The following is a 12,499-nucleotide window of genomic DNA, read 5'->3' on the forward strand; positions in this document are numbered from 1 at the left end:
ATATTAACAAGAGACAATCGATGGAAAAATTAAAAAGGAAAGTCAAGGTAATTGGGCTAAAGCTGCTGCTTATGAGTTTTCAATAATTACTTTAGCTTCCTCTTGTTTTCCCATCTCCAGAAAAATAGGGCCTGATTGAAGGACTGGGTCGTGTTTGACTGAGGACATGTCAGAATTCGACAAAGCCAGGCAGGAAATAAAATTAAGCTGTATTTGTTTCAGAGCAGTCAAAGGGGCTTTGCATGATGGCGTGGGAAGAATAGGCCTTGATTTCAGCGTCCTCATCTGCAGCTGCGCCGTTGTCACTACCTGTCCCGCGTCGCACACCCCTGGCTGCAGCCCACTCGGGAGCGCTGTGACATGTCACGAATCAAAGCTCCAGGGGAAGAAAGTGGATGGATTTTTTTTCCAGAAAGGGGATCCTTTTGGAAAGTAGACGTCATCCTTTAAAAAAAGAAAAAAACAAAAACAAAAACAAAAAAACCAGAAAACCGTGAAATAACTAAAAATCTCATGCCTGCCAGTGGGGACTGTACTTTGGACCCTGTTCTTCGGGGCTGTAATTGACAGGGATTACCGTCCGTTTATTGGGCTTCGGGAGTGAATTAGCCTCCTCTTTGGTTTGGAGCTAATTTGACGTTTTTGTGCCCTGGTTCTGGAAGTCCTAAATGAATCAGACCCGTCCTGGTGCTGCCTGCTACAAATGAGTCCAGTGTGTCTTCCTTTTAGGGAAAGGGGGCGAAAAAACAACAAACAGGAATCCCTAGTTTGGGAGAGATAAATCTAGGGAGAAAAGCTAGGGTTCGTGAGAGAGATATTTCATGTTTTATGTCCATTTACAGTCTTCATTTGCACTATTTCTGTCAGCTCCAAGCACTTTATAAACTTTACAACCAAATTATATACCAACATCATTTCATTCACTGCGGATACGTAGCTGTTAAACATCTGCCAGGTGCATATTTCCTAGAGGAAAAAAAAAATGGAGAAGAGAATTAGATCTTGTTAAATACACACAGAAAATGTAGATATGCAGAAATATAATAGGAAGCTGTTTATCAAACACCTTCTGTGTATGAAGCACTGTAGAAGATTACTGAGATACAGGAAGTCATAAACTATCTGCCCCCACTCCAGGTTTGCAGAACAGACGTGACTGATGGAGTCAGAATTTGAATCCAGGACAGTCTGATTTCAAAGCACAAAGTTCTTAACTCTGTTACATTTTAATCTTTACCTGAGGCTTAATAAAAAAGACTTTCTAGGGGAGTAGGAAATGTTGGAAGTGCATGGCCTTGACTCAGTGAACTCAAATCTCATTGATGATAGTCACACTGCGGTGTAGGGCCGGGGAGTACCGAATAAAACACACACCCAAAGGCATTGAAAAGTGAGATGAGAAGGCCCAGGCGAACTAGAATTCTGGTGAGAGTTATGTTCTTTATCTTTAGTATTACAAATGGTCTTATGTTGTTCCCCCACTGGTTTGGCTTGGGTATGGGAATCTCTTCTACACAAAGAACCTCCAGCAAGTAAGACCAGTCCTGATGGGTGACTGGGGTCCAGCATGTTTGTGAGATTGTGTCAAGGCCCTCGGAAGATTCCATGAACCTTTTCGGTTCGCTGAGGCCAACGCATTGCAAACACAGCTACGCCTGGACACATCTGGTGGCTGAATTCTTGGCTGCTTATTGCCTGTGATCCCAAACGTTTGGAAGGTTCTAGCTGATGCTTTCATGGTGAAAATAGTACATAATAAGCATTTGTTCCTTTACTTTAAAAAAAAAAAAAGTTATTCTAACTACATAATCACTTCTGGATTAGATATGTTTAGAAATTTGCCAAGGGGATAATTTATGAAAGCTCATTTTTCCTCTTCTCCCTAGACCCATTTTATTTAGAAATTGCAAAGGAAGCTTTTTTTTCTGCTTCTCTGCTTTTTAAATAAAATGTGTTTGTTGCTTCCTTGTCACTCCATATGTTCTGTCTTGGTTGTTTTCATTTTTGTCCCATGAAAAGTTCGTGTAGCAAGTACCAAATCAGAGTGATGGAATATTATGCAACCATTAAGGCAGTAACCGTGCGGTTTTATGACAGGAGCTTCCGTGCAAGTCCAACCACCGCATCTGAATCTTAGCTATGCTTTAAATTAACTATATAATCTTCAATAAGTTAAACTTTCTAGGTTTTTTTTTTAATGTATAAGATGAGAATAATAGAAGTACCTATCTTGTGGGCTTGTTATGAAGATTGAATGAGCTGACAGAGGAAGTGTCTTATACACCATATTCTGTAAGTGTTAGCATATTTAACAGTGAAAATGGTTATTACACTTCTGTTCATTTGTAATGGATTACAATATAGAAAATGTTCGGGAGAGAACTTTACATGAAAGATACTGTATATAAAATGACATAGGATTACAACTATGAAAACAAGCACTTCAATATTTTAAAAGGACTGTGATAAAATAGACCAAAATATTCATTGTGGTTTGTTTTAGAACCATTGCCTCCTGTTAATTTTTAGCTGTTGTTTTTTAGGATTTGGGTGGGGGGCAGCTAGTAACTTTAAGGTGCGTATCACAGTACACAGTTGTCTTATTGATCTGTTTACTTGATTTCTGATTGTCTCTCCCTCTAGAATGGAGGTTTTCTGAGAACTCCTGGTGGTCTTTTTCACCATTGTATATTTTGGGTCTAGTGCCTGCCAGAGGGTGTCCCTTCAATAAATGTTTGTTGAATGAGTATATTTATTTCTTACTGTTCTGCATTTTCCAATTATGCTAACAGAACATTTCTAACTGTTATACTAGGGCGGGAAAAGCTATTTTAAAATCATTATCTCAGCCTTCCTAAAGGCATACGATTGCTCTGCAATTCATGGTAAGGTAGCAAATACTAAGGAAATGTTTCTCCCGTTACATGTTGCCTTGGTGTTTTCAAAGTGGCCGTTCCAACTCACAGCCTTTATTTATTTTAAATTTTTTTTCTTTAGCTTTTTACTCTATCTAGAAAAATCCTATGTGGGTTGATTTTCCATACTTTGATTTTAAACATACTAAAGCTCTTCTTTTTCAGTGACGATAATTGCTGGTTCCAAGTTCTGTAGAGAGCTTCAGTTGTTTTCGCTGGTTACGTATTACCATAATGCCTGTTGTAAATGAAGAAATATTCCAGTTTTTAAATTCAAAATATTGTACCCAGGCTAATTTAGGCGTGGATTCCCTCACTGGTTCAGTCAGTGTTAATTTTCTCAATGCCAGTGAGTCGCTAGTGAGTGTGTTTTCAACCTGCTGAGCCACAGTGCACCTCTGCCTGCGGCCGCGTTATTTGTACATGTGTGAGTTGGGGAGTTCCTTGCTTCTGTGCCAGAGATACTGCTTGGCAGTGAAAGTGGGCCTCGCATTCAGGGTCGAGATTCCTAAGGCTCTCCGGAAGCTGTAGCATTCAGTGCTTATTTTTGAAGAAGAAACTTCAGCAAGAGAGGATTGTCACGAGGCACACATGTTTTTTGTATGGAGGGAATTCAAACAGAATGCAGAAACCTTTTCATCTGTTGCTCAAAAATTTCACGGTTTGTTGAGATGCAGCCCATCTTTCCCATGATTCCTCATTCGTCTGCCAGACTGACAGCAGCTTGGTGGTTCTTAGAAGTCAGCCCGGCATTTTCTCTTTTCTTAATGGGGGCTCGATGAAGCACTTTGGAGAGAGCCAAAACAAAGGAGCCCGAGAGGTGAGAAGAAAAGAGGTTGAGAGAGAGTCTGAGGTTCCGAAGAACATGGTCACCCTAGGACAGCCACACCAGGGGAAAGTTAGGGCTCAGGGATGTCAAGACAGAAGACACGTTCTTTCAGGCAGCACTTAGGACAACATCTACGTCACCCGTGGTGGGAGTGACATAAATTAGATGCCTGGAGTAAATCGCACAGTAGCATGTTGTCGCTCTGACGGCCTTCTTTTTGTTGGCTCTTTAAGTCAGGTCAACTCCAACTTGCTAATAATTTCGTTTCCTGAAATGCTATTATTACTTTAAATTAAGACCTATTATTTTTGGATTTTATATAATATTGGGATGCGTTGCATTGAACACACCCAGAGCTCTTACTACAGAACACAACATAGTCTAGAATAAAGACAGCTCTGTAGGATACAGACTATATACTTAATAAACTGTATACTTCGTAGAAAGAGTAAAGGGTTAGTAACATCCTGCTGACCTTTATCCTAAACCAGGATATTGATTGAGGATAATCTGAGAAGTATAAAAAGTTGCAAAGAGAGCCTCTTCATTTCTAGATGGTGGTTCTCTGTTGCCTTGGCTCACTTTACCTGGACCACCGGTCTTGCTCCCATCCCTGACGACCACCATGCATAACACAGTGATATAATAAAAGTTGACGTTCGTCCCAGGAAAGTGCAGAAGCGTCTTGTTTCGATTGCAAATTTCGGTGGCAAATTCTTCATGTTTTCCTTGAGCCTTCCTTCCATATTTCTTTCAGATACCGTTTAAATCCAACTTTTCTTTGAAGAATTTCCCCTAGTCTATTCTGATTGTCGGTGTAAAAGATTCTGTATTTTGAAGGTAAAAGGCGAGATATTTAAGATATTTAATAATTTGTGAATTGGTTTTGAAGTTCCCATACATTGAAATCTGTTGGTAAAGTGACTGATGTATGTTTTGCCCTTTGTGTTTTGAATTGCTCTGCTCAAAAATAAAGGTGGTTTGAACGATTTGGCCCCTCACTGAGCATGCAGCCTAGGTTAGCCTCTCCATGGCTCCTCTCTACCCACAACTCAACGTAACTGTCCCTGTTCTGAGGCAGTGTTTAGAAAATGTATGACTCAGCAAGAAAAACCAGCAACCAGGGAGAATATTTATTGTTTTCTCGCCTATCAGTCATCACCACATAATTGCAACATCTACATCCTGATTGAAATTTGAGTGTTTTAGATTTAGAATTGCTCGTTAACTTTTTATTCCCGGTCCTCACACTGAAAAAGAAGAATCCATACCCAGAGGCTCGGAGACCAGCAGCTTTTCTCTTCCTAGGGCTATTTCTCTTAAATCTTCTTCTTGTGCGAGGCCAACCACGTTATTTGCAGATTTGGGAACTGTCTGAGCTGGGGCACTGCAAAGTTTGTGTCACTCCAAAGTATTTTCTATTAGGGGTGCCCGGCTGGTTCGGTTGGTAGGGCACGCGACTCTTGATCTCAGGGTCTTGAGTTCAGGCCCCATCCCTGGGTAGAGAGATGACTTATAAAAAATATTTAGAAACCAAGAAAATAGACAAAATACTTTTTACTAATCAGTTATTAAGCTAACATGTTTATACCTGACCTTACATGTCCACTAGCAGAATTAATACCTTGGATTAGTCAATCAACTGGAGGATATTGTCTTCAGAAGGTTGCTTGTTTGAAGGAAGACCTTATATCGAGGTCTAAGACCTAAGACCTTAGACCCAGAGGTCTACAGTGACTCTTCTTCAGTAATACATTTTAGGTGTGAACGAGGACAAGCTTCAAGAGACAGAAAAGAAGCCTGCCAATGAATGTGCCCCTGTGATGGGAGAAACCATGTGATTGGGAAGTCCCAATTGGAAAGTCCCAGACTGGGAAGTCACTTCATAGTTTCACTGGCGGTCCCTAACGTCACTCCTGTCTTTGGAGATCACTAGAAGAACTCAGCATATAGTTGTACCCATGGCTAAGATTTATTACAGTGATATAGTAACTAAGGATATACTTTTGGGTGATAAGGGAGGAAAAAGAAAAAAGCCCAGGTGAGGTCTGTAGGAATTCATGTAGCTTCCTTATGCTCTCTCCCTCCCATGTGGGAGAGGGGGTCACACACAGTATGCCCCACTCCCAGAAGCAGAAATGCAACAACGTGTCTGAGAGATTTAGCACCCAAGGTCAGGGACTGGTCACTTGGTCATATAGACATTCTCTGCCTAGCATGTACCAAAATTTCAGACCCAAGAAGGAAAGCCCAGCATTTGGAGTAAACCATTGTACAGCAAACAATGTAGGCACAGGAAACCTCCCTTATCAGTTAGAGAAAGGTGAGAACACTTTCCAAATACTAGCCAAGGGCCAACTTTACAAGCAGGCCCTTCTTAAGATAGCAGCCTCAGTCTTGCTGTGTTAGCCATTTTCTACACAAGCACACTAAGCTTCATTGTTTTTGCTAGACAGACAGCTAATGGGCAAGGTGACGTAAAGGCTTGGGCGCCATGAAGTTGGCTGTAGGTATGATCCGTTCTCATAGATACGAAACATTTCCATTCTTGTATCAGTAAGATGATTCATTGTGATGGGAATTCGGCAGGTCTTTGTTACTTGAAAATTAAAATCAGAAGAGTCTAGTGTCACATTCTTCTTTCCTTTAGGAATCCCTGCCCAGCTGTAGACTTCAGTGAAGTCCAAACGGGTGATGAAAAGGAGAGATTTTTCCCCAGGTGACCTACTTTATAATTTTATCCCTGCCCCTAGATCCTGATGGATGGGATCTGGTATTAAAAGACTTTATATATTATTCAGACTGAAGAATCCTAAAAATATGAATTAATTGTTCTGAGTTCTGTTCAGTCCTATGCTGTAATTGTTCTGATCTGGTCAGACTTCAAAGGGATAACATTGAGTCTAAAATTCCCTAGTTTAAGCACCAAGAAGACTCCAGGGTGACTAGTATTTTAACATCATATCAGTGGTAGATTCTTTTTCCTCACCAATTTGCTCCCCTTTTTGCACCACCTTGAGGTTCAGTGTAAGAAGAAGAATCCTAGCTACTTACGGAACATACTTTTGCCCTCCTTTGTTGTCTTTTCTACAGGTTAGTTGGATTTTTCTTGGCCACTGGATTTTGTTGCCATGAAAACTAAACAGACTTGCCTCTGAGACCAAAATGAGATCTCTGGAAATTTATCTGTAGTGAAGGAAAGCTACAAGGCCTAGTGCTAGGATTTTCTGCTTGTCTACAGAGAAGGGGGAGTGTACATTAGAATTATCTGGGGATTCAGATCACATGGGCTTCTGTTTCTCTACTGCGTCTTCTTCCCATTGTCCCCAGGAGCATGGATTCTCTATGTTTTTAATAGTGACCCATCATTATTGACATTAGTGGAAATTTGTATTTTAGGCATATTTAAATGGCCAGTATACTTAAGAATCTTGGCCTGGAGCGCCTGGGTGGGTCAGTCCACTAAGCGTCCAACTCTTAATTTTGGCTCACCTCATGATGCCAGAGTCGTGGGACCAAGCCCCACATCTGGACTCTGGGCTTATCAGGGAGTCTTCTTAAGGATTCTCTCTCTCTCCCTCTCCTTCTGCCTCTCCCTCTGTTGCGTGCTCTCTCGCTCGACAAATCACTCACTCAATCAATAAAATCTTAAAAGAGAAAGAATCATTGACTTAAAACACTTTGTTCAGTGTGTCCATTGAACACCAATTTCTCAGGAAGTTTTAGGCCATTTTGGCTTTGTATGTGCCTCCCTGGATGGAGTTTTAGAGTACCATTGGTAGATCACTGGTTTCTTCTGGAATGAATATACATAGAAAGCACAAATGCCTCTGGTGCATCATCCTGTGGGGAAACCAGTTTTAAAGTAAGGTAGTGTGGGACATGAGAGAGGAGTAGCTGAATGTGAAGGAATTATAGACTTATTTTGAGCTTTTTCAATGGAAAAACTTGAGAAAGCCAATTTTTGGAAAATGCAAAGATTCTTGAAATGCAAGTCAAACTACCTGGAGAAGTCATTTGTATTTTATATCCACACATGTGGATTAGCCTGGAGGAGGACCATCATGGAGAAAGTAATTGATCGCCTGACTGGTGTACTGAATCCTTTGAGTTTCTTGTTTTGTTGAAAGACCATTAAAATATCTGGAAGGCCAGTGTATTTGATGGTCACAAAAGCACCTTTAATTGCTTGCATAAAGTTGGATCCTATCTTTTGCCTTTCCCAACAAAGTGACATTTATTAGCATTTCTCTGGTAGTTATTTGTAATTGCACTAGTGTTCACCAGTCCCAAATGTTACAATTAAATCATTTGAGATTCCAGTCACATTTTAAAGCAGATGTAACAAATTACAGCTTAAGACTTAACGCTTGAAATCTCGAGTTCCAATTAGTCAAATATCTGGGGTGGGAAGGGTTAGTCAGGGAAAAGACCCAAGAAAACACACTGCCCGAAAATAGTTTGAAATTTCCTTGCTGCCTTGCCTCCACCCAAGTTTGATTTATCAGCATGTAAGAGGGTGTTACATCTTCTAAGAAACTGCTTGGTTTCCATTTCATTCACATGTAATTGGTTTTCACGGACTGAATTGAAGCAGGAAAGCAAAAGTTGGCTGGTGACGTAAGTTCATAAAGTCCATACGTAGCAGCGTCTTGGTTTGAGGGCTTGTTAGGCTTTGTTCTCCGTTTCCATCCACACCACAGTGTCACGGATAGCTCCTTTTGTCATACTGGGGTTTACATGTTGGCTTAAAACATAGGTGTGAAATACGTCTAATTTTCTATCTTAACTAGTTTCAGGAGCCCCTGAAATGACCCTCTTACATACCATTCCTTTCATTTGGAATAGCTCCTCTATCATAGCTGCTGAGTTGTCTAATTTATTTTCTTTAGGACCAGCATCTAAACTCTTGTTTGCCAGTTAGTCTTCCTTTTCCTGGGGACTCACTTAACTCTATGCAACACTTAAGCATTTAGTTTTCCCCGCTGCTTTCTCTTACTGAGCTGAAATCGAAGGGAAGCCGTGGAATTAAGAGACAAGAGCAATGGCGTTGGGGCGGTGGCGGTGCGGTGGGGAGAGTCTGAGTAGTTCTGGGTTCACAGGTGCCTTTGCTGCTCGCAGTCTCTGTGAGTTTGATCTGGTCAGCTCACTTTGCAGAGTGGGGACATTCTCAGCGTAGAATGGGACCAGTGGCACCCAGCTTTCTGGGGTGTTTGCATTTTCTTTTGTTCATTCTTTGGTGGGTGCATTCTTTTATTCCTTTCTTCCGAGTATGTGTGGAGCATTTACTCTGTGTCCGGCTCTGTGCCCACAGTGCGGCTGTCAAGATGGATGGACACGGTCTATGCTCTTCGGATGCCCACAGTATAGTGGGAATAGTGGACGTTAAAACAAGTGGTTACAAGTACGATCACTGTTTGAGCAAAAAAGGGGGAGTCCAGAAGACTGTAGGAGCATCAGCAGGAGAGACCAAGAGAAGCTCTCACAGTTCATTTGGGTGGTTACTACAAAATATCCTAGATTAAGTGGCTGAAACAAGAGACGTTTATTCCTCACAGTTCTAGAGGCTGGGAAGTCCAAGATCAAGGCAGACTCCGTGTCTGGAGAGAGCTCCCTTCCTGGCTCATAGATGGCTTTCTTCTTACTGAATCTTCACATGGCAGAATGGGCCGGGGAGCTTCCTGGGGTCTCTTTTTTTACAGGGGCACTAATCCATTCACAAGGGCTGTACCCTTATGACCTCATCACCTCCCTAAAGCCCCACTTTCCAATACCAAGACATTGGCAGTTGGGTTTTAATATATGAATTTTAGGCGGACACAGACATTCAGTCTATAGCCATCAAAGTTTTGTGTGGTTGGATTTGGCCAGAGGAAGGAGACTGAGCAAAGGCACAGACAACTTTGCTCAGTAAATGAATGTTAACTTCTTGGGATGTTGTCATGGAAGAGGAGTTACAGTAAGGCCAGGCTTTGATGCCCTTAGCAAAGTTTGCAGATCTTTCTCCGGAGTCTGGGTTTTTCCAATTCGTCTCAACCTTTGAACGCTCCACTGGCTCTGTCAGACACTATCCCACATCACTGCCTGCGTCTGGGCTTGTGTTTGTTAGGGTGTTACCCTGCCTAGGAGAAGCCTACTTCCTTTCTCTGTGTTGTGGTCTTGCCTGCTACTCTGACACCATTCCTTTCATCCTGTGGAAGACTCTTGATGTTTTTCTCCACTGTGTTGATCGTCTCTTTCATAGATCAAAGAGCTTAATCTCTTTAGGATGTGCTTTATTTGCGTGTTCTGAATCTTTTCAACCAAAATTTATAAATAGAGCAATCTTTCATCTGTTAGGGATGTGGACACCAAGAAGCGGAAATAACTCTTCTCTCCCAAGACCATCCTGTAGTCTTCATTGTACCTAATTATTTTTTCAAAGTCTGATCTCAGTGAGGCAGGGGCTAGAAAATATTCCTTATTGGATCATCGGCATACCCAAGAGTATGACATGCGGAAGATACTTGACGTTTTTAAGTAAGGAAGCATACTAACGAACAGTCAGGGATGCTCTTAGATTCCACCAAACAACAATCCCCAACTCCAGAAACGAGATATGTCGATGTCTGGTTGGTACAGTGAGATGTCATTAGTGCCACAAAGATGCACGGGAGGAATTAAATGGCCTCCACGTTGGGAAGGGGGGCGGTCCTGGGATCCTATGTGACCATTATACCATTGTCTTCATGGGTTCAGCTGCTGTAAGAAAATACCAGACTGGGCAGCTTGTAAACCAGCAGGATTAATTTCTCATGGTTCTGGGGAGTGGGAATCCTAGATCAGGGTGCCAGCAAGTATGGGCGAGTGGTTTTCTTCCAGGTCATGGACTTCTTGTTGTATCCTTATCACAAGGATACCACGGGGGAGAGGGGAGAAAAAACTCTGCAGGATCTCTTTCACGAGGGTACTAATCCCATTTTTGAGGGCTCTACTTTTATGACCTAATCACCCCCAAAAGGTCCCACCTACTAATACCATCACCTCCGGGGGCTGGGATTTCAATATAGTGGAGGGGACGACACACAAGCATTCAGCTCATAGCAATTATTCATGTTAAATCTTAGAGGACGGCAAGAATTTGTTCAGATGAACAAGGAAGGAATCACATCCTAACCTAAGAAATTGAATACGCAGATAGCATGTTGGAAGGACGCTCACACATTTGCAGAACTACAAGTCACTCCCTGAATCCAGAGTGCTGGGCGTACATGGAGGCGTGGTGAACCTGAGGCTGGAGAGATGGGCCATGGCTGGAGACTGGAGGCCTGTTACGTAGAGGGCTAGGAAGTTTGGACTTTCTGAGTTGGGGAGCATTGAAGGAATTGAAGTCAAAGAGTGGTAGGAATGTAAAGAGGATGGAGGAAATGGTATTGTTCCTAACAATAACTGGCCAGACGGTATCTACCTCATGTACTAACTCACCGAATCCCCTGTTCCAATTCCCAGAGTAGTGTGTCAGTGGTGTAGAGAATATTCTGAACTGGGCAAAACCAAAGTCGGGGGAACAGTGTATTACAACATTTGGGTTGAGAAGTGGTGGGGTCTTGAACTAAGGTTGCTTGAGTAAGGCTGGAGGGAAGGGGTCTCATCAGCAGAATTGGCAGGTGTTGGCTGTCTGCTGGAGGTGAAGGAGAAGCAGGAGGCCAGGATGGCCTCTCCAGCTCTGCCTTAGGCAGGTGATCTGTGGCAATGCCTTTCTCTGAAATCAAGACTGTAAGAGCAGGAGCAGGCTTTAGGACAAAGATGAAAAGTGCAGTTTTGAACTTGGGGCATTGTGTCCCGATGAGATAGATACCCAGGAGGCGTGCATTGTTTAGGAATGCCTCTCAGGAGCTTACATGGGTCACGGCAGGAGGCATATGTCAGGGAGTCTCTGGTATTGGGGTTGTAGGTGAAGCCATGACAATAGTTGAAATTGACCAGGGAGAGTATTCAGTAAGGGTGACACCTTAGAGAATACCTTCCCCCACTTCAGGAATGGTCAGAGGAAGGAGGACCAGGTGATACTACCACAATTCTTTTTTTTTTTTTTTTAAGATTTTATTTATTTATTTGAGAGAGCACAATCAGGGGAGAGGGAGAAGCAAGTTCCTGGCCAAGCAGGGAGCCCAACATGGGGCTCAATCCCAGGACCCCAGGATCATGACCTGAGCCAAAGGCAGATGCTTAACTGACTGAGCCACCCAAGCCTCCCTTCTGTAGTTCTTCACTGCAATAAAATGTCCATCTGGCATTGCTGTACAGTATGGATTGGTTATGTGAGGTGACGTACTATGAGAGATACATGGTAACATTTGAAAATCCAACTTGGTTTTAGTTTAAGTTTAATGCCAACAAGTATGGTAAAACACCCCATGCCTAATTAGTAATACATTGTAAGTTAATAATTATTAAATTTGACTATTTTTCTCTCTTTCTTAGAATTTAAAGAGGCTACCAAGTATGGTTTCTAAGATCAGGTCTAATGCTGCTCAAAGAAACCAAATTGATTTCTTTTTCACACGTGTTCTTGTGGCGAAACAAGGAAGAATAGTTCACATTTTCCCATAGATTTACAAGCAGCGTATTTTAGTTGGTGATTAGTAAATGATTGTTGACATTTTCCTATAGGAAAAGAAAATCTAGGCCTAACGGCCAGCCATACACCTTCCTAGAGAAACATAGTCTATTTCAAATACAATTGTGCTGCTGAGACTCAGACCAAGGACCACAA

General features: G+C 42.1%; 1 protein-coding gene across 1 annotated transcript in view; it reads left to right on the forward strand.

The window, feature by feature from the left end:
* The window catches only part of EXOC4 (exocyst complex component 4), a 724,031-nt gene that overhangs the window by 438,097 nt on the left and 273,435 nt on the right, over positions 1-12,499 (forward strand). The gene's annotated exons all lie outside the window — the stretch shown is intronic.

Source organism: Neovison vison, chromosome 4 (genome assembly GCF_020171115.1).
Source record: "Neovison vison isolate M4711 chromosome 4, ASM_NN_V1, whole genome shotgun sequence".
NCBI lineage: Eukaryota > Metazoa > Chordata > Mammalia > Carnivora > Mustelidae > Neogale > Neogale vison.